This window comes from Mus caroli, unplaced genomic scaffold (assembly GCF_978045245.1).
Source record: "Mus caroli unplaced genomic scaffold, Mus_caroli_1 scaffold_5, whole genome shotgun sequence".
Taxonomy (NCBI): Eukaryota; Metazoa; Chordata; class Mammalia; order Rodentia; family Muridae; genus Mus; species Mus caroli.
The window spans coordinates 27616128-27644018 of record NW_028227260.1 but is presented as its reverse complement, the minus strand read 5'-3'; positions in this window follow the sequence as shown (position 1 = coordinate 27644018).

Sequence of the window (27891 nt, the reverse complement as noted above, 5' to 3'; positions counted from 1 at the left end):
AAAAAATAGCCCCAGAAAGGAGAAATGGGGGAAAAAAAGATAGGTCCGGAGCTGATGAACAGAAGTCATGAGACAGTGGCTTTTTTTAATATAGTAGGCAGAAAGAAGGAAGACACAGGTGAAAGAGAAAGGATCCCAAAACAGAGAGGTGAAAGCTAAGCCAGACACAGGGAGAGGAAGATGTGGAGTCTCAAGGATGGAGAGGAAATGTGAGGCATGTTACATTTTTCTGCAACAAAATCATATTAGATGGAGGATACAAATGAGTCATGGAAGCCAGAGAGAGAAAAACGGGCAGAGGCCAAGGAAGATGGGTAGAAGTGGGAGCTGAGAGGAGAAGGAGGAGGAAGAGGAGGATGATAAAGGTTTGTAATCAGATGCCCTTGGTTGTCTCACCTGGCTCAATCCTCTTCCCTTCCTTTTTGCCCTTTAAAAACATAGAAAGAGGACTGGAAGCCAGGCGGTGGTGGCTCACGCCTTTAATCCCAGCACTTGGGAGACAGAGGTGGGTGCATTTTTGAGTTCAGGGCCTATATGTGGCTGGTATAATGAATGCGTGAGAGGTGCCACCTATGCCTGGTCTACAGAGTGAGTTCCAGGATAGCCAGGGCTATACAGAGAAACCCTGTCTCAAAAAAAAAAAAAAAAAAAAAAAAAAAAAAAAAAAAAGAAAGAAAGAAAGAAAGAAAGAAAAGAAGAGAGAGAAACAAAGAAAGAAAGAGAGAGAGAGAAAGAGAGAGAGAGAGAGAACTGGAGAGATGGGTCAGCAGTTAAGAGCACTGGCTGTTCTTCCAGCGATCCTGAGTTCAAAACCCAGCACCCACATGGTGGCTCACAACCATCTGTCATGGGAGCCAATGCCCTCTTCTGATGTGCAGAAATACATGCAGACAGAGTACCCATATGCATAAATGAACAAAATAAAAACCATAGAAAGAAAAAATAAGGAAGGAAGGGAGGGATGGAAGGTGGAAGGGAAGGAGGGAAGGAGGGAGAGAGGGAGGGAGGGAGGGAGGGAGGGAGGGAGGGAGGGAGGGAGGGAGGGAAGGAGGGAAGGAGCAAACATAGACCTGTAAGGTGTCTCGGTGTCAAGACTGACAATCCTAGTTCAGTCCCTGAGATCCATAAGATGAAGGAAAGAATAAACTTTCACGAGTTGTCCCCTGACCTCCACATGTGTATATACCACCCCCATTCACATGTGTATAATAATCAAAAGAAAAATCATTGCTTAATAACCAAGTCCCAACATTTAATGTCATACTTATGTCCTTTGATACTACAGGTGTTTTAGAATGTCAGAATTCTCTAGATTTCATAAATGGAGTACATATACCAAACATACCAAGTCAGATCTGGGGCAATACATTAACATCAGATATTAATATTTTCCTGTGAAATGAATGAATTGTTGTATGGGATATATGAACAAGATGTGTAGCCTCAGGGAAATTCTGGTTAAGTTTGGAATAGTCTCCAAAGAATTTTTTTTTTTATGTGAGCTGACCATGGTGGTGCACTTCTTTAATCTCAGTACTCAGGAGGTAGAGGCAGGTAGATCTCTGTAACTTCAAGGTCATCCTGTCTATATGTAGAATTCTAAGCCTATGAGAGCTGCCTCAGCCATGTCTCAAAATGAAAATTTTTATACCAGTTTCTTCAAAAGCTCTTGGCTTCCAGAGCCTGTGCATACTGCTTATGTCTTGCTTTTGAAGTAAAGTCATGGGGCCATGGTGTCTGTCTTCTGACTTTTGATACATTTTTGTATGTATGTTTGAAATATGCATTTTAGAAGCATTTGCATTGCTTGGGTCTGTGTCCTTTCTGGGACAACACATGGCCCAGGACTGGGTTTGTGGCAGGCTTCCAAACACCTGCTGAACTGAATCAACTTGATCTAGCCCTCCCACACTCATTATTTGTTAATCTTGCCTTCAAAAAAAGCAACAGATGCTCCTCTGCCTGGGGAAGTTAATCTGGCTATGAATATAAAGAAGAGTTAGGCTAGAATACCTGTCATACATAGGGAAAATCCATTCCTTCCTTTATTCATCAGTTTAACAAATATTTTTAGAGGTTCCTAGCATTACAAATAACATTCTCTGCCTGCCATTGAGAGATCTGTAGTCTGGGGCTGAGTTAGGAATATATCTCAGTTGGGTGGTGGTAGTACACACACACACACACACACACACACACACACACACCTTTAATCCCAGCACTTGTGAGACTGAGGCAGGTGAATCTCTGAGTTTGAGGCCAGCCTGGTCTACAGAGCAAGTTCCAGGACAGCCAGGGCTACACAGAGAAACTCTATGTCAAAAGCAAACAAACAAAAATTCCATTTACAAAAAAGCTGGGCATAGTGGTGCACACCTTTAATCTAAGCACTCAGGAGGCAGAGGCAGGCAGATCTGAGTTTGAGGTCAGCCTGGTCTACAGAGCAAGTTTTGGGACAGCCAGGACTACACACAGAGAACCCCTGTCTTGAAAAACAAACAAGAAAACAAACAAAATATATCTCAATGGTAGGATGCTTACTGAGTATGTGTGAGGCTCTACTAAATTCAACTACCAACATCACAGAGAGGGAGGGAGGGAGGGAGGGACGGAGGGAGAAGGAGGGAGGGAGGGAGAAGGAGAGAGAGAGACCCCCTTAGTGTGATTGAAGAGACCAGTTGATAGTTGTGGGGTGGTAGGCTGTGCACAGATAGCCTGGTGCCCAGTCAAGCACCTTCATTGGATGGCAGGAGTTCAGCAATGCTCCTGGGCACCTGGCTCCTGTCACTTAGCTACAGCCTCCCACCCCCCACCCCCCAAGAGAGGTATGTGGCATCAAATCACATAGTAGCTGCACCAAGCACTCATGCACATAAGGTTTCCCTAGTATAGAATCTCCAGTGGTAGGTGTTGGGAAGGCTAGAGAGATTCTGGGCAGTAGCAGAGCTAGCATGAAGAAAGACAAAAACAGCCAAGAGAATGGAGGAGAGGGGGCTTGTGGAGGGCACATGGCCTGGGAGATCTTGTTGTCCTGGATGTGGTGTTTCCTCTGCCTCCTCCTCTTCTTCTGTCCTTTGTCTAAATAGGGTTTCAATGCAGTGGCTACAGCCTCCTGACAAATGGTTGGACAGTTAGCCATTCCCTGTGGGAGAACACTCCATTCATATTGTGAGGCGGGGCCAGAGTTGTTAATGGGGGGTGCTGAGAATGCAAAGTGTTCACAGTCTCAGGGATGGAAAGGGATGGAAAGGGATGGAAAAAAATGCAATATTTTTATGTCTAGTGCTAATAGGGGAACTTTGGCAGGGATGGCTGAGATATGGGGTAGCCCTCTCTGTGGGGAGCCCTAGATTCCCATGGTTTTGTTGATTGCCCTCAAATCTTGTAACAATATTTACCCCCTGAGTCCCTTTTTATACCAAACACAGGGGTATCCCATGGACTGTGGAAGGGGCAGAGATGTAGCAACAGCTGTTCTTTTACCAGCTGTGTGAGGGCTCTAAGCTTCGCCCTTGATAGAGGGCACTGTGGGACCCAGATGGCTTCTTTGGAAGGCCAATCAAGGCAGGGAGTACTAAATCTGACAGCGGCCCCTAGACTTGGGGGTGATTTGGAGGAGGGTTTTTAGGGTCTCCTTGGGTATTATCTTTATAGGTAATGTCCTCTATTGTAATGTGGTCTCTTTCTGGTTGAGTGGTAAGAACCACCTCTAAGGCTTGTAAGATATCTCTCCCTAGAAGACTGGTGGCTACTTGAGTCACCAGGGCCTATATGTGGCTGGTATAATGAATGCGTGAGAGGTGCCACCTATGCCTAGGAGCCGGGGCACAGAGATCAGTTGCCAGTCACATGGGATCTCTTTTTCTCTTAGAATTGCCCTGTCTTCTCCAGTATCAATAAGGTACTTGAATGGTTTATTATCTATTTTAATGGTTAATTTTGGATGGGAACATTCTGAGATGCTAGACACCCATAAGGCTTCTATGGGAGCAGTCTTACTGTCGAGGTTGAGGGCTACTTCGTCTGGAGTTTAAAGGTACCAGTAAAGGTACATTCTTATCATATACAGCAGTACAGTATCTCTTCCAGTGGAAACCTTTTCTGCAGCAGGGGCAGATTGTCTTAAAGGGATTAGAATCTCTTAGTGGGAGAGGGTTTTGTGGGCATTCATTCCTCCAATGTCCTGCCTCTCCACATTTGAAGCAGATTCCTTCTGTTTTTACTGCTGCTACAAATGCCTGGAGTCATGGATGTAATCTGGTGTGACATGGTTCCTATATCTCAGGTTGCCACAATCCACCTATCATGATGTTTCTCCTGGAGACCCTGGCAAGCAAGTCTGGCTTCAGAAGTCATACCTGTAAGAAGGAGGTCTCTGGCTATGGGGTTGGGAAATTTTTTCTAGGCTCATTTTGGTTCCGAGAATAAAATCAGATAGGGGTTCTCCAGGCTTTTGTTGGAGGCAGGGTCTTGTGACCCTGAGGGTGGAGTGAGCCTATCCCAAGCTTGGGTTGCACAGAGGTGGACCTGCTCATAGTACCCTGCTGGCTGAGTTGTCTGCTATGCTCCAGTAGAAAAGTCTTCCTGGCCAAAGAGTTCATTAAAACCCCATGGGGTGTCACCTCTGCCCTGGTTTTGTCTGACTTGTTGAAGGCATTCATCTCAAAATAAGGCTTCCCATTCCAAAACCATTGGTCCGGGAAGGGCAGAACAACAAATATCTCTCCAATCTTGGGGGGGGGGTATTTAAGTTGGCAATATGGCTCTGTAGGAGAGATTTTGTCCAGGGTGCATGGATGCCATCTTCTTTTACTGCCTGCCTGAGTTCTTTTTTAGTCTGAGGCTTGGAGTAGGCACCAATTAAGTGGTGTGTTTTGACTGGGGTTAATATTAACTGGGTATGCCTGAGCAGTTTGGGTTTTAGTTTTGTACCAGACTCCTGAGTAGCATGGGGGTGGTGGTGGTTAATTTTGCAAGAGAGTCTTGAATAGTACAAAGTTGTTGGGGGTAAGGGACTATGGAGTTGGGTGGGACTTCATCTATGAGTTTTGAAGGTATTTCACATTTACGGCTTGGAGAAGGGGGAGGAGAGCTACATCTCTCTGGTTGGATGGGGGGAGGTGAAGTAAGGGGAGAGGCAGGTGGGAGCTCCTTTGTTTTTTTAATGGAGTCTTGCCCTTGATTGGGAGAGGGAGGGGTAGGAGGAGCAGACGGTTTATTTATTGTTTCCTCCAAGGCATAAGGAGGCAGGGGTGGGTAGATGGATTTTATTTCCCTTATGAGTTGGGTAAGGGCTGTGAGATCTGAAATAGAGTGGTTTTTTGGACTTTGATCTTTGGGTTCATCTGACTGAGGGGGCTGAGGAACTCTGTTGCTAACAGTCTGTCCTACTTTAGATGGTCCTATGCATTGCCGAATCCGGCTAAGATTGGCAAGAAATCACAGGAGGGTATTTTTCTTTCTCAGGTATCTTTGTTTTTGATGAGAGATGCTATTTGGATCCATGAGTCTGGGCTATAAATATTCTCATTGGCCATGCATGGTGTTATCTGAAGGACTTCCTCCCAAAACAAGGAGGCTTGTTCTGGAGCTATCTTTATTCCTCGATGTTTTAGTAGGGCACGTGTTTCCCTGACCTGAGGTGATGTTTTATGCGACGGGTGAGTTGCCCATTATAGAAAAGAGGAGAAGCGCTTGTCTAATGGTAAGGTTCCTTTGGCCTATTTGGCTTTGGGGGATTCCACAGAGGTCCAAAACTCTAAGCCTTCCTGCAGATTTGGGAACTGGCGGCTGCCCTGTGGCTTTCAAATGGCTGCCGCATTACCAGGTTTTCCTTTTGTTTTAAGGTTGAAGTTAGATAGAGAGTCTTTGCCAATGCCTGTTTCAGGCTGTCAGGATTTTGAAAGAGGCCAGAGGGACCTTCAGCCAACACCAGAGAATGGCTCTGGCCAGGAGGCTTCAGTTGCCCCTTTAGTTTGTCTAAATCCACATGATTGCGCTGACTGAAAACGCAGCAGGAAAAGTCGGATTAATTGTTTCCAGAGGTGTTGGGGGCTCACCTTCCTGCAGTATTCTTTTGGTGCAGTCCTGTCTGTTCAAACCCCACCTCGGTTGCCAGATGTTGTGTTTGGACAAGGGCTGCTCCAGCAGTTCCTGTCGCACCCAGTGAGACAGCAAGACCTAGTCCAATGAGCAGAGGGATGAAGATCTCTCTTTTCTTTCGGCTTTCTCCCATCTGCAAGGGGAGTTCCTCAAGTTTGTAGAGATAAACCTGGGGGACAATTATCATGGGGGTTCAGGAGCCTTAAAGGGGGGGTGTTAATCCAGGCACCAGAGGAGGGCAGGAGGGTTAACACATATGGATTTGGTGATGGTGCTATCACAGACACATGTAAGATGGGGTTTTGAGGAGGGCCCTAAAAGGCAAGGGGGGTAGGTCAAAGAGAGGAATTTCCTGTGCTTTCCTCATGGGTAGGGTTCCATGGAGGTCATGAAGGGAAATGTTAATGGGAACAGCTGCTAATAATGGTCAAGAGAGAGAAGAACAGAAACAGCATTGGGAGGAGTTGGGGTGGGTTGTTAAGGAAAGGAGGTCAGCTGCATATTGGATGTACTGCAGCCAGGAGAGGGTAGCTCACAGCTCCTTTTGATAGTGATTTTCCTGTTGGATAATGTTAGCAAGAGTAAAGACTGATTTGGGGGCAGGAACAAACTCATGGGAGATGTGCAGGTCAGCTACTGGGTATTTGGGTATTTGGCATAGCCATTGGGGTAAAGTTTACCCATGACTCCAGTCTGCCAACAATCATCCCATGCATGGATCATTGATGGAGAGCTGAAAATGAGTGTTAAGGTTGGTGAACATAGTGCCGTCACGATTGGTGGATTCCATTCTGCAGCTCCAATATCTGCAACCTCCATATGTGGAGACCTCCTGGAGACATCCACCTGTGTTTCCATAAGGAAAGCAGAGAAAAGGACTGGGGATAGTGGAGATGGAATCTGGGTATAGAGGGATCTCAATCCTGGTCGACATCCTTCGTGTGGACAGTCCCGGGTCCCTATAACTTTGTTGTGTCCACCACCCCACATATGTCTTTAGATGAACTAAGTCGGTGTGCTAGAGGAGGGACGTTGAAGACAGCAGGAACTCTAAGCGCATGTGCTTGCTCTCTACCTCACATATGGCGTGAGGCTCTTAATAGTAAAGCTAGGGTAATGCAAGCCATGTTACTGCTCTCCCATCTAAAGTGGCAAGCTGGTCCAACTGATTCCTACACTAAGATACCTAGAGCTTCTCAAAGTTACTTTCCTGGGGTACTGAGGTCTTCTGCTGTACACAAAGAGAAAAACATAAGGCTTTATCAGGTGTCTTCCAGTGCTTAATGAGCATCTTCTTGCATAGCCCACTGGAACACAGAGTCATGATATCCTGCAGGATATTTTAAAACATTAGTGAGAGCCCCTGGTGCTGACTGTCCTGCCCCAATAACCTCTTTCATCAAAGACAAGGGCTTTGTCTAAAACCATGCTGAAGTTTCTCAGTGACTGTTAGATGTTAGTTCTTCCTGTGATGGAGGTCATTACGTTTCTCATCTATAAGAACAACAAATAACTTGGCATTATGTAAAGTAAAATGCACAACTTTTTTTCTGTTTTAAAGGTTTGCCGTTATTATTTTTAGTGGTGTGTATACATCTGTGTCTCTATCTGTGTGTGAGTATGTACTCATGAATCTAGGAGCCAGTGAAGCCAGAGGCGTTGTAGTCCCAGAGCCACCAGATATAGGTTTCTGGAACCCAACTGAGGGTCTTCCACAAGAGCAGTGCCCTTTCTTTTTTATTTTATTTATTTATTTATTTTGGTTTTTCGAGACAGGGTTTCTCTGTATAGCTCTGGCTGTCCTGGAACTCACTTTGTAGACCAGGCTGGCCTCAAACTCAGAAATCCACCTGCCTCTGCCTCCCAAGTGCTGGGATTAAGGGCATGCGCCACCACTGCCCAGCACTAGCAGTGCCCTTTCTTAAGCATGGAACCATCTCTCCAGTCCCTAGAAAGTGACAGCTTTTAAATGCAAAAGCACTAGTCTTAGCAGAATGCTGTCACAGCAGAATGGTGGAAATGGCATGCTGTATAAAGGGAAGAAGTTTAGAGCTCCTAGTTGTGGTGGCTGCAGGTCTAAGACTGCTGTTGTGTGAGCCTGGGCCTGCTTTATCCTGTGGCGAGAACTCAGAAGGGTAGGTGTTGCTTTACAGCTAGCTGATTTTATGAAAGCCAATCCAGTCCCATGGGGTTAAGACTTCACTTCCGTGAGCTAGTACCCAGTTCAGGGAAACATTAATCCCTCAGGAGGGTGAGGGCACCTATGACCCACACATCTCTTCCTGGTCCCACAACCTTTCACCCTGTTATACTGGTGGCCAAATCTCAGTTTGACTTTGGGAGAGGACAAGTCACATTCAAACCAAAAAGCATAGTCCCTCGATGTTGGCAGCCATAACTTAGGATTGTCTCCTGGCCAAGGAAAGCTGCAGTTTGAATGAAGTTTACTGCTCAAGAGGCTGAGCTTTTAGCTGAGGCGGCAGTCCATGTGGAGGCCTGTAAATCTCATGAAGCTACCCTAATCTAGAGAAGGAGGCTGAGCCACGAATGCCCCCTTAGCTTCCCGTCAGTTTACATTCAGGAAGACTACAGGGAGCTCCTTGTTGGTAAATTCAAAGGCTTCTTTCAGTCCCCATGCTCTGTGACACTGTGACATTCTTATCAATTATCATTGGTATTATCAAGTCTTCTTTTCTCTTCTTCAAGACACATTCCCTTACACCTTTGATAGGTTTCCTCTTCCATCTCTTTAGTACGTTCAGCTGGTCCTTGGGATTTATTTTTTTTCCCTAGGATGGCTTTCATTTCGTACAACACACTCTCACCTGGACAATCTTTTTCACACCCTTGTCTCATCGAACCATATGCCAATGACTGTAAAATCTCTATCCCGGATCTATCTTTTGAACTGCAATACCCAGAGAACTGGATAGCAACCAGACATTTCCACATAGATGTTTTTATAAGCTTCTCAAACTCTTCCTTGTTCCAATTTAAAGTATCCTCCCTACTCAGCCTGCACAAAGGCCCTTACTCGTTTTCATGTGCTCACTATCTGCCTCTTCCACTTTACTTCCAAGTGAACGTCATGGAGCTAGTTCGACTTCTATAATATAAGCTGTGGCCACCATCATCATCCCAATCTAGACCACTGACTCAACTCCTGGCTTCCCCCTCTCTGAAAAAAAAATAGAGCTCACTCCATTGCTTATAATATTTTAACAATGAGGCTAATGTGTAGTTCAGTAGTGCAAAAGTTGCCTAGCATACACAGCACTTTGGACTCAATCCCTAAGAACACACACACACATACACATATTTTAATGATACCTACGTTTGTAATAAAAATGATAGCATCTTATATTTCACAATTTTAGTAAGTGTCAGCCATTCTTTTAGATCTGTATTGCTGGCAATACCAAAGAACTAAGACACAGTAACCTGGGGTGGGGGAGGGGCAGCGACTGCATCATCCAGCCTTAGCAGAATGTTGACAGGACTGCCACAGCCAGCAGTTTAATTGTAACCTGAGCAAGAACTACTGAGATAACCCACTTTTGGATTCCTGACCTTTAGATACTGAACGAGATAATAAATTGTTAGTTAAAGATAACAGCTGGAGGCCAGGCAAGACGGTTCAGGGAGTATAGGCGCTTTCTGCCAAGCCTGTCGACCTGAGTACAATCCTCAGGACCCATAAGATAGAAAGAACCAGTTTCTACAGGCTTGCGATAGTATGCACAGAGCCACACAAATAAATAAAGATTAACCAAAAAGGTTGCTGGGCATGGTGTTGCACACCTTTAATAGTAAAACTCAGAAGGCAGAGGTGGTGGTGGTGGTGGTGGTGGTGGTGGTGGTAGTGGTGCTGGTGGAGATCTTTGTGAGTTTGTGGCCACTCTGGTTTAGATAGTGAGACCGTATCTCAAAACAACGACATCAACAACAAATCTTGGGGGAAACTTGTTATATAGCAGTAGCTAAGTAATTTATCACTGTACTGTGTAAATTAAAACCTTATTCACACATGCATTTATTCATTCACTCAACCAATATGGAAGGAATAGCAAATTGACTAGTACTAGTCATTTTTTCTGGTGTAAAAGCTATTTTTCTCTGCCTACACACCTTTCTCTCACCATGACAGAAGTCAGGGACTATCCCTCTGTCCCCAAAGCTGGCATGAATTGTCATGTTTCCCTGCTTTTATGTTGCTGCAGGCATTCTTTGCCCCCCTTTCCCCCAGTCTGGAAGCTGCTTCTTCTTTCTCAGTGTTAGGTTCCCACATTGCTTCCACTCTTGGTAACACGCTACCTTTTAGCACTCCGTTAATGTTCAATGTGCACTGCATTCATGACATATAAGAGACTTTTTCTCGCCGGGCGTTGGTGGCGCACGCCTTTAATCCCAGCACTTGGGAGGCAGAGGCAGGCGGATTTCTGAGTTCGAGGCCAGTCTGGTCTACAAAGTGAGTTCCAGGACAGCCAGGGCTACACAGAGAAACCCTGTCTCGAAAAACCAAAAAAAAAAAAAAAAAAAAGAGAGAGAGACTTTTTCTCGAACCACACTCAATTTTGAGAGTGAATCTTAAACTTATGAAAAAGTGCTTAATCACACTTAGAAGTGTTGGTTAGAACTAAGCACACACATTCTTTGCCTCCCTTCTAATTAGACATCTATAGCTGTTTACAGTGTTATATGGTAGAAACTGAACTGAAACACTTGAAAGGCTAAACAGGAGGGTTGTAAATTGAAGGCCAGCCTGGGCTATATAGCAAGAGCCCATCTCTACAAAAAAAAAAAAAAGAAGAAGAAGTGAGTAAACAGGCAGATCATGTGTTCAATTCTAGCCAGGTTTGCATTGCCAAGTGATATCATTTCTCGAAATGAAAGTTACTAATGCAGTCTATTGGGAAATTAGACAAATAATTGGGTAGATCAAGGCAGGCTGCGTGCATGCTTTCTCACACACGCCCAGTTTGTTTTGTGGCACTAGAGTATGGGAGAGGCTGTAAAGGAGGGACCGTCTCAGTCAAATGGTGGTCTGTTAAAAGGCTAATGCTTCAGAAACAGCTGTAGGGGCAGGGGATGTCAACTTTGGGGCTTGTTTATATTTCTTTCCCAAGACTCATTAGGAAAATGTGACCTGCTAAAAACAATGACTGTGTATCTGGCCTATCTGCTGGCCTGCACCATGTAAGCTATATTACCCAAGATGTAAATATTAACTTTGTAAACCTTCCTATCAACATAGTAACACTAGCCAAAATTTTCAATGGAAAGCTACATTACCTGTAAGCTGTATGAATTTGGAAAAGTTATAAATCGCTCAGGACTTTAATATATTTATTAAGTAGGAGTAATATTTGTCTAACAAAGTTGTTGGAGAGGTCATAATTAGTGAGGCACAGTGAATGCATGGTCATCATGAAATATTGTTGTCGATACCCTGGGTGCAGAGTTAACTCCTGGACTTACTAATCATGTGACCTTGGCAGGTTACCTAACCTCTCAGAAGTTGAGTTTTCTATCTATAAAATGAAAGTGATATTCTTCACAAGTTTATGAGGTAGGTACCTTTATGTACACTTTAGATCTCAGCACAGTGCCTAGCATTGTAGTTAGATAAAAATGAACTCTAGAGGTTAGTTAAGATGGCTCAGTAGTTAAGAGCACGTGTCACTCTTGCTAAAAACCAGAGTTCAATTCCCAGGACCCTTGTTGGTAGCTCGCATCCCGTAACTACAGTTCCAGTAGTGTCAATCCCTTCTGGACTCCACCACTACCTGCTCTCACAGGCATATATGCACACGATTTAACAGAAAAAATTTTAAATAAGTGAGAGCTAGTAGTAATAGAAGAAATAACAGATGAAGGAGGAGGAAGAAGAAGAAAGAATGAGATGATAAACATGTACCCCAAAACCACAGGAAGAGAGATTTCCCTTAGACGCAGAATTTAGGAACTGTTTCGTTGTTTTCAAAATCATTATCTTCTATGCTGATGCATTCAAGGCTATTGTCTACCTTTTCTTTTTTTTAATTAATTTTTTAATTAGGTATTTTCCTCATTTACATTTCCAATGCTATCCAAAAAGGCCCCAATACACTCCCCCCCCACTCCCCTACCCACCCACTCCCACATTTTGGCCCTGGCATTCCCCTGTACTGGGGCACACAAAGTTTGCAAGTCCCATGGGCCTCTCTTTCCAGTGATGACCAACTAGGCCATCTTTTGATACATATGCAGCTAGAGTAAAGAGCTCCGGGGTACTGGTTAGTTCATAATGTTGTTCCACCCACAGGGTTGCAGAACCCTTTAGCTCCTTGGGTACTTTCTCTAGCTCCTCCATTGGGGGCCCTGTGATCCATTCAATAGCTGACTGTGAGCATCCACTTCTGTGTTTGCTAGGCCCCAGCATTGTCTCGAAAGAGACTGCTATATCTGGGTCCTTTCAGCAAAATCTTGCTAGTGTATGCAATGGTGTCAGCGTTTGGAAGCTGATTATGGGATGGATCCCTGGATATGGCAGTCTTTAGATGGTCCATCCTTTTGTCACAGCTCCAAACTTTATCTCTGTAACTCTTTCCATGGGTTTTTTGTTCCCAATTCTAAGAAGAGGCACAGTGTCCACACTTTGGTCTTCATTCTTCTTGAGTTTCATGTGTTTAACAAATTGTATCTTATATCTTGGGTATCCTAAGTTTTTGGGCTAATATCCACTTATCAGTGAGTACATATTGTGTGAGTTCCTTTGTGATTGTGTTACCTCACTCAGGATGATGCCCTCCAGATCCATCCATTTGCCTAGGAATTTTGTAAATTCATTCCTTTTAATAGCTGAGTAGTATTCCATTGTGTAAATGTACCACATTTTCTGTATACATTCCTCTGTTGAGGGGCATCTGGGTTCTTTCCAGCTTCTGGCTATTATAATTGTCTACCTTTTCTTCTTCTTCTTCTTCTTCTTCTTCTTCTTCTTCTTCTTCTTCTTCTTCTTCTTCTTCTTCTGCTTCTGCTTCTGCTTCTGCTTCTGCTTCTGCTTCTGCTTCTGCTTCTGCTTCTGCTTCTCTCCTCCTCCTCCTCATCCTCCTCCTCCTCCTCCTCCTCCTCCTCCTCCTCCTCCTCCTCCTCCTCCTCCTCCTTCTTCTTCTTCTTCTTCTTCTTCTTCTTCTTCTTCTTCTTCTTCTTCTTCTTCTTCTTTTTTTTGTTTTTTTTTTTTTTTTTTTTTTTTTTGTGACAGGGTTTCTCTGTGTAGCCCTGGCTGTCCTGGAACCCACTCTGTAGACCAGGCTGGCCTCTAACTCAGAAATCTGCCTGCCTCTGCCTCTCAAGTGCTGGAATTAAAGGCGTGTGCCACCACTGCCTGGCTTTTCTACCTTATCTTCTGTCAGGTTCTGTGTATCTGGTTTTATATTGAAGTCTTTGATCCACCTGGACCTGAATTTTGTGCAGGGTGATAGATATGTATCTATTTGTATTCTTCTACATGCAGACATCCCATTAGACAAACACCATTTAGTGAAGATGCTTTCCTTTTTCCATTGTATAATTCTGGCTTTTTATAAAATAAAAATAAAAAAATAAGATGCCCATAAGTGTGTGGGTTTATGTCTCAGTCTTTAGTAAGATTCCATTGATCAGTGTCTCTATTTTTATGCCAATACCATGTGGTTTTTATTTCTATAACTCTGTAGTGCAGCATGAGGTCAGGGATTGCATTACCTCCTTTTACTGTTCAGGATTGTTTTGGCTATCCTGGATTTTTTTTTTTCCCATATGAAGTTAAGAATTGTTCTTTCAAGGTATGTATAGAATTATGTTAGAACTTTGATGGGGATTGTGTTGAATCTATAGATTGCTTTTAGTAAGATAACCATTTTTCTATGTTAATCGTACAGATCCATTAACATGGGAGATCTTTCTATCTTCTGATATCTTCAATTTCTTTCTTTAAAGACTTGACGTTTTCAACATACAAATCTTTCACTTGCTTGGTTAAGGTTAACCCAAGATGATTGCTATTGCTGTGGCTACTGTGAAGGGTCTTGTTTCCCTGATTTCTTTCTCAGTCCATTTGTATATATATTGTTTTGAGTTAATTTCATACCCAGTCACATAAAAATATCATCTGTCTCCTCCCTTCACTAAATATTCAACCTTCCCCATCTCAATATTTTACTATGCTGCCCTGTATTTTCAGGCTATTGAAAGTGCTGGAAGTGAAATCACAGATTTGTGGGGACCATAGCAATCTACATTCTATGATATACTTTATTCATATAAATATTTGAGGCAGCCTTTAAAATGCAAAAATATTAAAAATAATGGCCAGAGAAAATCAGTGTTATGAGTTGTGGGTGTAGATCAATGGCAGAGGGTTTGCTCAAAATACATACATATATTCAGGGTCCTGAGTTCAATCCCCACTACAAAAATGAAAGAGAACAGGATGGGAGGAAGGAGCTAAGAGGGAGGAAAGACAAAAAGAAAGAAAGAAAGAAAGAAAGAAAGAAAGAAAGAAAGAAAGAAAGAAAGAAAGAAAGAAAGAAAGAAAGAAAGAGAAACCCAGAGATAAGAAACAAAGGGCTGGTGAGAAGGCTCAGCAGGTAAGAGCACTAACTGCTATTGCTCTTCTGAAGGTCCTGAGTTCAAATCCCAGCAACCACATGGTAGCTCACAATCACCCGTAATGAGATCTGACACCCTCTTCTGGTGCATCTGAAATTAGCTATAGTGTAGTTATGTATAATAATAAATAAATCTTTTTTTAAAATTGAAAAAGAAAAGAAACAAAATATCACCTAAAGTTTCACCTAGAACAATGCCTGCCAAATGATTTTCCCATTCTGAGAGACAGACCACAATTGATTTCCAAGCTCTCTAGTAGCTAAGTCAAGGGTAAAAACCTAATTAGTTACAGAATTAACAGTGCTGATAGCATTAAAAATATTCCCATCCCTTGTAAGTAAGACTTTGGGGTTCTCTTTTTATGGAATTTGAGATAAATATCTCCTGAGGCTTATGGTTTTTAAAGAAGCTACAATGAATTGGATAGCAAACTGTTTACTTTGCTTATTATAAAGCAATGGCTTCCTTGGAGAAATCGTTGGTTGCCATGGCCAACCTTAGACTGGAACACATAAGTGTTCTTCCTTGTGCTGGGTTATATTATAATTCCATATATATTTAGATTTGTCATCAGACTTAGAACTTTTTTGAGGTTGGCACTTTAATTATGTATCTATTTTCTTCACTAGATTGAGAGATTTTTGAGGATATGTAACATGTCTTGAACATTTCCGTACCCGTGCCTCAATTTCCTTATCTGTAAAATGGAACTATAAGATGAAACTTGCTTGTGAGGTTGCCTTGATGAGTAAATGAATGGCTACATGGAAAAATGCTTGCAACAGTGCTCTGTGCATGGTAAGCACCATAAGTATTGGCAATTACTCAGTCCCCAGTGAATACAATGCCTGGCTTGAGACAGTAAATCAATAGGTTGTGGCTGAATGTATAGATGAGCCAATGCAGAAGCTTAGCGTGGATTCTATTTGCTTAGACATCTGTGGATGTACCGTTAGTATTAAGTTGTTTACCCACTTGAGTCTTTAAGCAAAGATCACTTTCCAATGAGTTTTTCTAACCTTGCTCGCTACCTCTAAATATTTCCTATATCCCTTTCCCTGCTTCATTATTTTTTACCTTAGCTTACTTTATGTTTCATATTTATTATACTTATACCTGTGTTGCCCCATTGAAATGTCAGCTCCATAAAGCCAGGGTTTTATATGTTTTGAGATAAGAAGCTGGTAAATGATGAGTGAATATTGGTTAGCACACACTTGGGTGGAAGACAGGCTGAGTGGGGTGGGGACAAGAATGAGGTCAACTCTATTAGTACTGCACCAAGGAGGAAGTGGACAGGATCCCCCCACCCCCAATCAAGAAGCTGTCTGCAACTGATACCCACTGGCAAAGGAAAAGTCATTTTTGTGTGTTGTTTTTTTCTTCATTTTTTCTTGTGTGTGTGTGTGTGTAAAATAATGTTTGTTTTGTTGTTGTTTGTTTTAAAGAGAGAGAAAAGAGTATAAAGTTGGGTGAGTAGGATGGAAGGGATGAATTGGAAGGGATTAGAGGAGAGAAAATGTGATAAAAATATATTCCATATACATCTTTTCAAAATAATATTTAGAAAAAGATTTCTGCATCAAGTCTGTATGAAGTTTAAAGGAAGCACAGCTAATGTCAAGCTAACAACATGCCACCTCCAACACAGAGTTAAAAAGAAAAGGGGGGCTAATGAACTCTTGAAAGCCCATGCAAGTTGGATTCATGAATTATCCCTAAATGCAGCCAGAGCCAGACTACAGATCCACAAAGAGAAAGTAACAACATCGTGTGAGTTTGCACTGCCCATCTCCATAAAGAAACATAAGCTCAAAAGTGCATGTCTAAAGGGACACTTAGTGGTAACATTTTCCAATTAGAGATGTGAAATGAGAACGGGAATCTGGCATTTTGGTTTTCTAAAAATTGTTTATTGTGTTTGTGTGTGTACCCTGAGTGTATATATCTAAACCACTTGCATGCTGGAGCCCACAGAAGTCAGAAGTCATTAGATGCCCTGGAACTGGAGTTACAGCTGGCTGTGGGCCATCATGTAGGTTCTGGGAATTGAATCCAAGTATTCTAGAGAGTAGAATCTGGTGTGTCTGAGGACTATGCACCAATTCCTCTGCTAAGAAAAGAACTGTACATAGTAGGTACTACTAGCATCTCCCTTTCATACACGTGACTAAAGCATAAAGACATATTAGAAAGTTGCCCAAAGATACACAGGCAGAAAATGAAGTCAAATAGAAGACTGTTTGATTCAAAGGCCCACACAATTTTTCCTCCTTTTTAAAGATTCTATATTATTTTTAAAAATTATTTGTGTGTGTCTGTGTAGGAGTATGTACATGTGAATGCCATTGCTCAGAGAGGCCAAAGGCATAAGATCCCTTGGAGATGGAGTTACAGGAAGCTGTAAACCATCTGATATGGGTGCTGGGAATTGAACTTGGGGCCTCTACAAGAGAAGTATGTGCTCTTATACACTGAACCATCTCTCCAGCTTCTATTTTGTTGTTGTTGTTACAAAGCATACTATTACAGGGTGCAGTGGTATATAACTGTAATTCCAACACTAGGGAGGCTGAGGCAGGTGGATTTCTATGACTTGGAGGCCAACTAACTCTACATAGTAAGTTCCAAGCCAGCTAAAGCTATAGTGAGACCCTATCTCAAACCAAACAAAAAAATCATAATATTATGCTATAGTCTCAGAATATGGTGGCATCTCCATGCATATGTATTGTCCCAGGTCACAGAGCATACTTCATGAGTTTCCTTCTCTGAATCTAATTAATCTTCTTTAGCTCCAGAGGACAGTAGTAGTGGCATGTGTCTTGCTTGTTGTTTTATGTGAATGGCCAGCACAATATTCAATATGCAGGAGATATTCAATAAATAGTTGTGGAGATTTTTAGGACACAGTTGAGCCAGGGTCTTTCTATATAACCTAGAATATCAGAAAGAAAGTCAATGGTGAGCAAAAGAAGAATCTCTAATACATGGGGATTAGTCATGTTTATAAGTCAGTTGAAAAGGTTTTAGACAAAAAGAAATAACTTACATATCTCCCAACCAAATTCCCCCCTCAACTTCTATTCATCAGAGTCAATGCCTCTTTTTCTATCCTGCTGGAGATTCCTAAGAGAATTGAATTTGGGGTGGACACCGAGTTATTTTCACTGTAGATTTGCTTTCCTAACTGGGGTGTACTCTAGCTGCTATGTTCTGAGATCAGTATTTTCTGCACCCACTCTAATATAGATGAGTGGCACTTAGCATTCAGGGACACATTCAGCATCAAAGGACATAGGCTTGGTGGGCATGGCATTGCACTTGGGAGACAAAGGCAGGCAGATCTCTGTGAGTTCCAGCCAACCAAGGTTAAATAGAGAAACTTTGTCTCAAAACCAAACAAAAACCATAGACTTCTTTTTTTTTTTTTTTGTCTTTATGTGTATGGGTGTTTCCCCTGCCTGTATGTCTATGCTCATGTGTGCAGTACCTGCAGAAGCCAGAAGAAGGTGTCAGATCCCTTGAAATGAGGTTACAGATAGGAGCCACCATACGGGTGTTGAGAATCCAACTATGTCATCTGGAAGAGCAGCCTAACCACTGAGCTATCTTTAAGAAGAAAAAAAATGCCCAAGCATAAGTATTCTGGGTCCATAGACATTCTGATAACATGAATGGGTCATGAAGTTATTTATAAAGTTAGTTCAGAAGGGCATGTACCGCATGATCTCTCATATGTGGCATCTAAAAATTGTTGATCTGATTGAACTTGAGAGGATAAAGGTAGCCCCCATGAACCTAGTAGTAGGGACATGGTATTAGGAAGAAGGTGGCTAGTAAGTATAAGCATGCGGTTGGATCGGAGAAATGACTTCTAGTGTGCCATACACACAGTACTCTTACCATGAGTGACAGTAATTAACATAATACATGAAAATGTCTGGTGGAGAGGTTTTCTGATGCTCCCAAACCTGAAGCAATGCTAAGTATCTGAAGGGATGGCTGTGCTAATTGCATAGATACGATCATTGCTCATTTTGAGTATGTATTGAAATATCACCCCGTGCCATATAAATGTGTACAATTTCTGTCTCTTTCTCCACATACATATTTATACATATAGATTGACCATAAATATTAAAGAAGTCTGGGATGATTTAATGCTAAATTCCCCATTCCAATGCCCTCCAGCAGACACTACTCAGGGCCCAGTGCAGCCCAGCAATGAGCTTTGCCTTCATGCTTAATATTTATATCCTATTTTCCAGTTAACTGATGATAACATTGAACAGTGAGGAGATTTTTGCATTAACAAGCATCAGCTCTTGGAGTTCTCTTGAAAACCTGAAAGCCCTGACATCTCTCGTTACACAGTCTAACACAGCGATATTGAGCTGGAGCTGTATAGCAATCTGCCCTCTTTGAACAGAGCATACATTCCCTCCCACATTCACCTCTGCCTCATTACTCCTTCTTATCTGCCTAGCATGGAGGCAAAGCTTTCTGTGACAGTTTATTATCTCCTTTTTCACACCGTTTCATAGTACAGATAAGCATACACTCTCCAGTTTGCTAAAGAGATCAGGCTATCTAGCCACTAGAGTTCTTTCAGTTTCAGAGCCAACTGAGCCCTTAAGACTGTTTTTGAATGTCTAATCCCGACTCTAAGGGCATATGGAGGCTAGTCTGAGACATAAACGGGGATTATAGCTACTAACCTAGATTGCGGGGATGACTTGGCAGATAAAACCCCCTCATGCTTCAAAAATAGCATACTTATGACCTGCCTGCCTGAAAGTCACACTATCTGTCGCTTGCTTAAAGAATGTGGTGGTCCAGCGGACTGTGAATAGCGCCCCCGGGTGGTAGAGTGCTTGCCTAGCATGTATGGACCTCCCAGGGTCAATCCTGAATCCTGCATAAACCAAGTGTGGTGGTACACACCCGTAACCTCAGTGCTCCAGAAGGGGAGACAGGAAGGAGTTCAGAGTCATCCTTGGCTACATTAACTTTGAGGCCAGCCAGTGCTATGTGAGACTCTCAAAACAAACAAACAAAATCAATCCGTAGGAACGAAACAGTGAGCTGGGGAGGGGGACCTGTTACCCTGCTGTGGTAGCTTCCAAGAACACCGCGATCTGTAGTAGCAGCATTTTGGAAGGAGTTAGCATTGCTGAGACCAGCTTAGCTTCCTCAGCCGGTATGTAGCGAAAGAGAAGGGAAATGCCACCTTTAATCCTACTACACTATGATCTGAGGTAGGTCAGTCCTAACCGCATGGTCAGCTAAGGCGACACAGTTGTAGGCTACAGGCTAGATTAGGCTGCCTACTGAGACTTGAAGAAAGAAAATTAAGTAAAAAAAAAAAAAAAAAAAAAAAAGATTTAAAAATTAAAGAGAGACTGAGTGGGGACCTGCTTTGCTGAGAGGAGGGTACAGGGAAATGGAGAAGTACACAGGACCCAAGGACATATCCAGGAAAGAGAGGGCTCAGGAGGCAGCATGCCTGGTCCTAGAGATGGGAGAAAGATGAAAAGCCTAACTTGGAAGAGATCCTTTTGTAGCCCATGGGCTCTTCAGAGAAAGCCTGTTCTTTTTTTTTTTTTTTTCTTTTAACCCCCAAAGGACTGCTTGGATCTGAGTAACTCACAGGTGGTGTGAAGGCCGGAACTCTATAAACAGAGCCTCTTGCAGCTACCACAGGCTATTTTTTGCTTCTCGAAACATCACATGCCCAGCAAACAGTGGCCCTGTCAGAATGCACAGAGAGCTAAGTGACAAAGAAGCAATCCGGTAGCTCCCTAGAGAGAGGGTGTTTTTTTTTTTTTTTTTCATTCTCAGCATACTCCACGCTGGCCTTTCAACATCCTTACTCCACAGCTACAGACCCTACCCAGCACCCCCCCCCCCCCCCCCCGGCCTTTGGTGTTGAAAGCAAGCTGCAGGGTTTCTCCAGCAGCTAAGAACTTTCCCAAACTAGCCTGTCCACTTCTTCCTACCCTGCTCCTCCAGACACCAATGAGATTCTAGAGCTTTCCTGGTCTTTCCCCCCTCACAGGCCTCACTCAAGTGGCTCTCTGTCTCTGTCTCTATCTCTGTCTCTCTCTTCTTTTTTCCTGCCTCCGTGTGTGTGTGTGTGTGTGTGTGTGTGTGTGTGTGTCTGTGTGTGCTCATGTGCACCCACCAGCACATGTTTTTGGGTGTGATTTATCTAGGTGTGCTTGTCTATTTATTTATTGAGACAGAATCTCACTCTATGGCCCTGGCTGGCTTGAACTCACAGAGATCTGCCTGTGTGTGTCATCATGACCAGTTAGTTTATTTCTGAGACAGAGTCTCACTATTTAGCCCTGGCTGGTCTTTACCTCACAGATATTGTTTATGTATTTATGTATTTATTTATTTATTTACATCCCAAACACGGCCCTCTCTACTGTCCTCCTTCACAGACACTCTCCTGTCTCTGCCTCCCACGTGCTGGAATGAAAGCCATGCAGCATGAGGCCTGACTGGTGCATCACACTCTCATGAGGCAGACTCTCATACTGACCTGGAACGCATTGGCTGATCAAGACTAGCTGCTTAGCAAACCCGAGGGATGCCCCTACCCAGCTCGGATATTGTAAGCATATGTCGTCAAGTCTGGCTTTTTATGTGAGGATCCACACTCGAACCCTGAAGCTTATGTGGCTTTACCAACGGAACCATCTCCCCAGCCCCCAGGCAGCTTTCTTGTTTTTCCTAGTTGAATTCACATTAGGGGTTTTGATTAGAATGAGCTTGGCTCTTCAAGGAAACACTCCTGAGTACATAGAAAAGCATCATGCAGCAGAGAAGGGATATCGGGTTTTTTTTTTTTTTTTTTTTTTATGTTTGGAGAGTAAACAAGAAGAAAGTGTAGGGGTGGGGGTAGAAGAATTAGCGTGACAGGAGAGAGGAAGTGGATAAAGGAAAGGAAGTGGATACAGGTGGTAATAGAGATAAGGAAGGCAGAGGAAGGACTTTGCCCTCTCATCCTTTCTCTCTTTCTGACTTCCTATTCTGGCCACATCCTCTAAGCCCTCCAAGCTCTGTTTGCACATCACTGTTCAGGGGCGGGGCCCAGCTCTTTCCTCCCATTGCCTCCCACTACCTGGGCCCAGGCTGTATCCTGCTGATGTACAGATTAGTCAGATGAGAACTCAACTCCCACTGCCCTCAGCTTTGGCAGCTTGCGTTCCCATGAGAGTGACAAGGAGGGGTGCAAATACTCATTATCTACTTTACTTTGCACTGAAGCCAATCTTCCCAGGGTCTATACTATAGCCCTCTGGCATTGGTTGGAACTTGGAGAGGCCACAGGAACTTTTCAGGCCCCTGGAAAAGCTTGGCAAGTAGTAATTTACAAACACTATCCCTTGACTCTTCCGGTGAATTATTGATGTCGTAGATTATCTGAGGCCCCTTCTCTATGTTGGCCGCCAGTGCCTGCCTCCCAGTGGGTTTCTGAGTTGTCTTTTTCCCCCTGCTTCCATGACAGCCTGTGTGTGAATATATGTTTGAAGAATGCAAACTTGAACATTTGCCTACGCAAAATGGAAATCTAGGGGAAGATTGGATGGAGGAGGGGGGAAATCTAGCTCTTTCCTCTGCCAGTCAGAAATGATTTGAGGCCTTTAATTGAACCCAAAAATCCTGAGTGCATTCTCTGTACAAAAACTAGTATCAAGGGGAGCGGTAATTTTTTTTCCTACTTGGGTATTTTGGGTGGCATTGTTCCTTAGGGGTCCCAGGGATTGAATAAAGTAGATGAAATGACAATATGATTGGTACATAATGGAAATAACATATTAATATCATCAGTACAACAGCACCTACTTATGCACCTTGCTAAAGTGAAACGGTTTTACGCGCATGCACACAACCATCACAACTCTGATTGGAGATATTATTAACTCTGTTTTAAAGACAACCCAAGGAAGAAGAAGAGGAGGAGGAGGAGGAGGAGGAGGAGGAGGAAGAAGAAGAAGAAGAAGAAGAAGAAGAAGAAGAAGAAGAAGAAGAAGAAGAAGAAGAAGAAGAAGAAGAAGAAGAAGAAGAAGAAGAAGAAGAAACATAGAGATCCAGGGACTTGCCTAAGGTCATGTGACTGGTATCCACGCAGCCTTTATCCTGGGTTCACAGTCATGGCCCCATCCTACAACTGTTTAATGCTACACAAATTCTGTTGTTCATGTTTTCTGTTGTTATGGAATGCCATCCAAACTTAGTGGCTCAAAGCCACAACCATGCTGCTGGTTTATGCTTCTGTGGGCTGAGAATCTCAACCCAGTACTAGCCATGAGTATTGGCTTTATATTTCCTAGTGCCTCAGCTAGGATGACTCCAAAGGCTTCACACAGTTGAGATGGTTTGACGAGGGCAGAGGGGAGGAGCTCTACTGGAGCCCGCTGGTCTCCTGTCTATTGGGTTCTTTGGTTTTCATTCATATTGCCTTACTACATTGAAATTCCTCACAGCAAGGTGCTTTCAGAGTAAACAGATTTCTTTACATAGTAGTCTTACAAATAAGGTAGAAACTTTTATACCTTATAAAACCCAGACCAAAGCGGAAAGTAATAGGGTATGCCTTTAATTCCAGCACTGGGAAAGCAGAGGCAGGCAGATTTCTGTGAGTTTAAGGCCAGCTTGGTCTATAAAGCAAGTTCCAGGACAGCCAGAGAGTTGTTACACAGAAAAACCCTGGTTGGGGAAAAAAAAAAAAACATACCTAGGAGTGAGTATGACGTCATAATTTACCATTCAAAGTAAAGTGTGAGACTAGAATGAATTCAAGAGAAAAAATAGATTCAACTATTTGATGAATGGAGTTGTATGTGCGCTGATATACTGAAAGAAGCAATTAATGGTGGCCATCCTTTGAGACTGTGAGCCATATGTAGCCTTCCCTCCCTTACATAGTTTCTCTCAGCTGTTCTGGTCATCATTATGCAAATATAGCTAATACTGAAACACATTCACAGGCTTGTATCCTGCCAAGTTTTTCAGGACCCCAATCAGTAGCTCAGTGAAGTTTCTTAGATCCCAGAAACTTTACAGGGCAGACCCTGAAGTGGCTCCTTAATCAGTTTATTTCAAAGGTGCCCACAGAGACCCTTTCAGGGAAAACTAGCCCTCTTGGCCACCCGCTTGCCTGTAGTCACTGATAGCTACAGATGTGTGTTACCAAGGGAGGAGAGAGAAAATCAATTCTGTAAACTTGAATGGCAGTCATTGCTCTACTTCCCTGCAGGCAAATGTGTGCAGATGGGAACGGTGCAACAGGCATTTGGTTCTGAGTCCTCATATCGCTTCACTGCCTATAGACCCAAATATCCATAATAAAGAGACACTTGTTTTTCTCCCCTCACTCAGAAGGATAGAGGAACTTGCATAATTAAGGAATTCCATTTTTTAAAAAGTGTACACAAATGCCAAGTGTGGTGTCACACACCTTTAATCCCAGCACTCAGGAGACAGAGGCAAGCAGATCTGGGTGAGTTCAGAAACCAGCCTGGTCTATATAGAGAGGGCAGACCAGCCGAGACTATGGAGTGAGATTCTACCTCATCAGCATACATGCAAATAAGTAACAAACAAATAAATAGTATACACAGGAAAACGATGTCTGAGTATTGGCATAGAGATACATACTTGTAACTTGAGCATTTGGGAAGCTGAGGCATGAAGATCACAAATTTGAGTCCATCCTGTGCTACATAACACATTCCAGGCCCACTTAGACATGCAGAAGGAGCCCCTATTTCAAAGAGGAAAGGAGAGGAGAGGAGAAAAGAGGGGAGGGGAGGGGAGGGGAGGGGAGGGGAGGGGAGGGGAGGGGAGGGGAGGGGAGGGGAGGGGAGGGGAGGGGAGGGGAGGGGAGGGGAGGGGAGGGGAGGGGAGGGGAGGGGAGGGGAGGGGAGGGGAGGGGAGGGGAGAGGAGAGGAGAGGAGAGGAGAGGAGAGGAGAGGAGAGGAGAGGAGAGGAGAGGAGAGGAGAGGAGAGGAGAGGAGAGGAGAGGAAAGAAAGGAAGGGAAGGAATGATAATAAGAAAACAAGGACAGGACAGGCAGTGGTGGCACACGCCTTTAATCCCAGCACTCGGGAGGCAGAGGCAGGCAGATTTCTGAGTTCGAGGCCAGCCTGGCCTTCAAAATGAGTTCCAGGACAGCCAGGGCTATACAGAAACCCTGTCTCAAGACAAGCAAACAAACAAACAAAAAAGAAAACAAGGACAGATAAACAGTTAAATTGAATTTCATTCCAGAGTGAAAAGGACAGAAACAAGGAGAATAGTTAGGAGACAAATTATATGCTTTCACTTCCCACTGCAGAATCCTCTATGCATTCCTTTATGGTATGGCTTCATCATGATTCCTTACAAGAGCAAGCAGAACATATTTTGCTGCCCCATTGCTGCTGAACGTGGCCGTGTAACTTGTTGTGCTTGATGGAACACCACCGAATATGATGCTAGCAGATAAATGTTTGTATGATTGAGTACGGCCTCTTGTGCACCTGCCATCTGCTAAAAGAACATGTCCCAGCTGGCTGCTGGTCTTTTACAGAGGAGATAGATGGAGAGGATACAAACATTGACTCCAAGCCTTAAGAAAACGCTATTCCAACTGACGCAAGACCATTGAGCAAGCAAAAGAAATGTTTATTATAAGCAATTGACATTTGGGGCTGTTTGGAAATCACATCACAGCAAGAGCTGACAGCAGGAATAGATAATCACAAAATAATCCAGCCAAGAGATGATGGTGTGTTTAAACCAAGGTGATACCAATGGTGACGATTTTAAAAAAAATCCACTTTTAGATATATTTTGAAGATAGACATGCCAGGCATGCTGATATTTACAGATGGAATATGAGTGAGACGAAGACAGAGGAAGCATTCAAGGACAGGATGAGAATGTCTGGCTCAAACAACTGAAGGAAAGTTGTCATGTCACAAAATGGGAAAGAATGAAGATAGAGCAAATGGAGGGGCAGGGGAATAGCGCCAGAGATTCATGTGGGGGGAAACTAGGGGTACAGCTTGGTGTTACGGTACATGCCTGGTGTGTGAAAAGCCCTGGCTACCCCATCATTGTAAAATAAAAAGACAGAAATTCAGTGTTGGGCATGTTTATTTTATGTCTTACAGTTGAGTGTTTCTCTTGGGTGGTTCAGGAGTATAGGCTGAGTGAGTAACAATCTCACCACCTCTCTGTGTTGTTGAGAAAGGCTTTAGCTCACCCAGCTCCACACTTCCCCCATCTAATGGTGGTTTCGAGATTTTTACATTGTAGGAGTTTCAAGAAAGCTGTTTCAAAGGAACCTAGTAGACTTTTCTTGAAGCTACTATTTAATTAAAATGGTGCAGGGTTTTCACTTGTATACTACACAACGATAAAAAGAGCAATGTTTCCTAAAGTTGTTTGTTTACAAATTACATATGATTGAGAAAATATAATTTTCTGCAACTGTTACAATATGAACAGTAGGGAACCTCACAGCACACACAAGAAAAAAAACCTATCCAACCTCACAGCACACACTAGAAAAAAAATCTTCCCAGAAGCCAAGGGCCACATGGCATCATTAATAGGAGGGTGTACATTTTTCCAGGAACTATTCTGCATGGTGCTGAGAATGTAGCAGTGTAGCAGATTGCATTACCAGCTAAATTTTTCATCACACAGCCCCAGGGGTGCATTATACCACTTCACTTTCTTTAATTGAAGGCTGGCCATATGACTTACGTTGGTCATTGACATATGAGCAGAAGGGATGGTGTCACTTCCAAGCAGAGGCTTTCAGAGCCTTAGAGTCATAGTGCTGTGGTCTGTCTTCTTATTGCCAGATTCTTTTTTTTTTTTTAAGAACTATTTATGTATGTGGGTACACTGTAGTTGTCTTCAGACACACCAGAAGAGGGCATCAGATCCCATTACAGATGATTGTGAGCCACCATGTGGTTGCTGGGAATTGAATTCAGGACCTCTGGAAGAGCAGCCAGTGCTCTTAACTGCTAAGCCATCTCACTGGCCCCAGATTCTTCTTCTTTCTGCAAACCTAGGTACCAGAGTGAAGACAAATAGACCCGAGCCATAACCAGTGTATAGCCAACATGTCACCTGCACAAGGAATAAACCTTTGTTTGTATAAATTGTTTGCCACACTGTTACTAACCCTAAGCAAACCTCTACACGTTGCAAATGAGACAGATGTGTCCTCATTTGTCCTCATAGAACTTACATTTCAATAGAAGACATGTACACATAAGAAAAACAGGAGAAAAGGAGAAGGGAAGAAGGAAGAAAATTATTGAAGAAAACAATAATCTGTTGTGTGTGGTTTTTTTTTAAACACTGTGATCGTGTGTGCATATGAGACTTGTTTCACTTATGTGTTTCGATGTAACTAGTGTAGGAGTCAAGATGTAGTTCAGGTTCACCTCTAACTCAAGATTCTCTTTGCTTCCGTCTCTGAACACTGAAATTAACAGACCTGGGCTCCATGTATAGATCTAATCCCAGCATTTGGGAGACAGAGGCTGGCAGATTTCTGTGAGTTCCATGCTAGCCAGGGCTACATAGTGAGACTCTGTCTCAAAGAAGCAAATGAACAAATCCAACAAAAAAGTGAGTTACCGCCAGGCGTGGTGCACACGCCTTTAATCCCAGCACTTGGGAGGCAGAGGCAGGCGGATATCTGAGTTCGAGGCCAGCCTGGTCTACAGAGTGAGTTCCAGGACAGCCAGGGCTATACAGAGAAACCCTGTCACACACACACACAAAATAAGTGAGTTACCTACTTTACATAGGTAGTTAGGATATGGTAGGATGCTTAACTCTTGGCCCTTGGAATGAAAACTAACCGGGTTTATTCTCTGCTCTTCTCCATCATCTCTCTTCTTCTATCCTCTCCTACCATGGGGTTTCTGTCTCTCATTCTCTTCCTTCCTCCTGATGAGTCCTTCTTTGAAGTCTTTCCCTGGTTTCTTCTAGCTCTGTGCATTTGTGTACTTGGATGCTCATGCACACGTGTAAATACTGACATGAACTTGTATCACTACACTTGTACACACACAGGTGGTGCTTCTGACATTGAACTTGATAGTCATAACCCTGGAAACCCTGCTTGA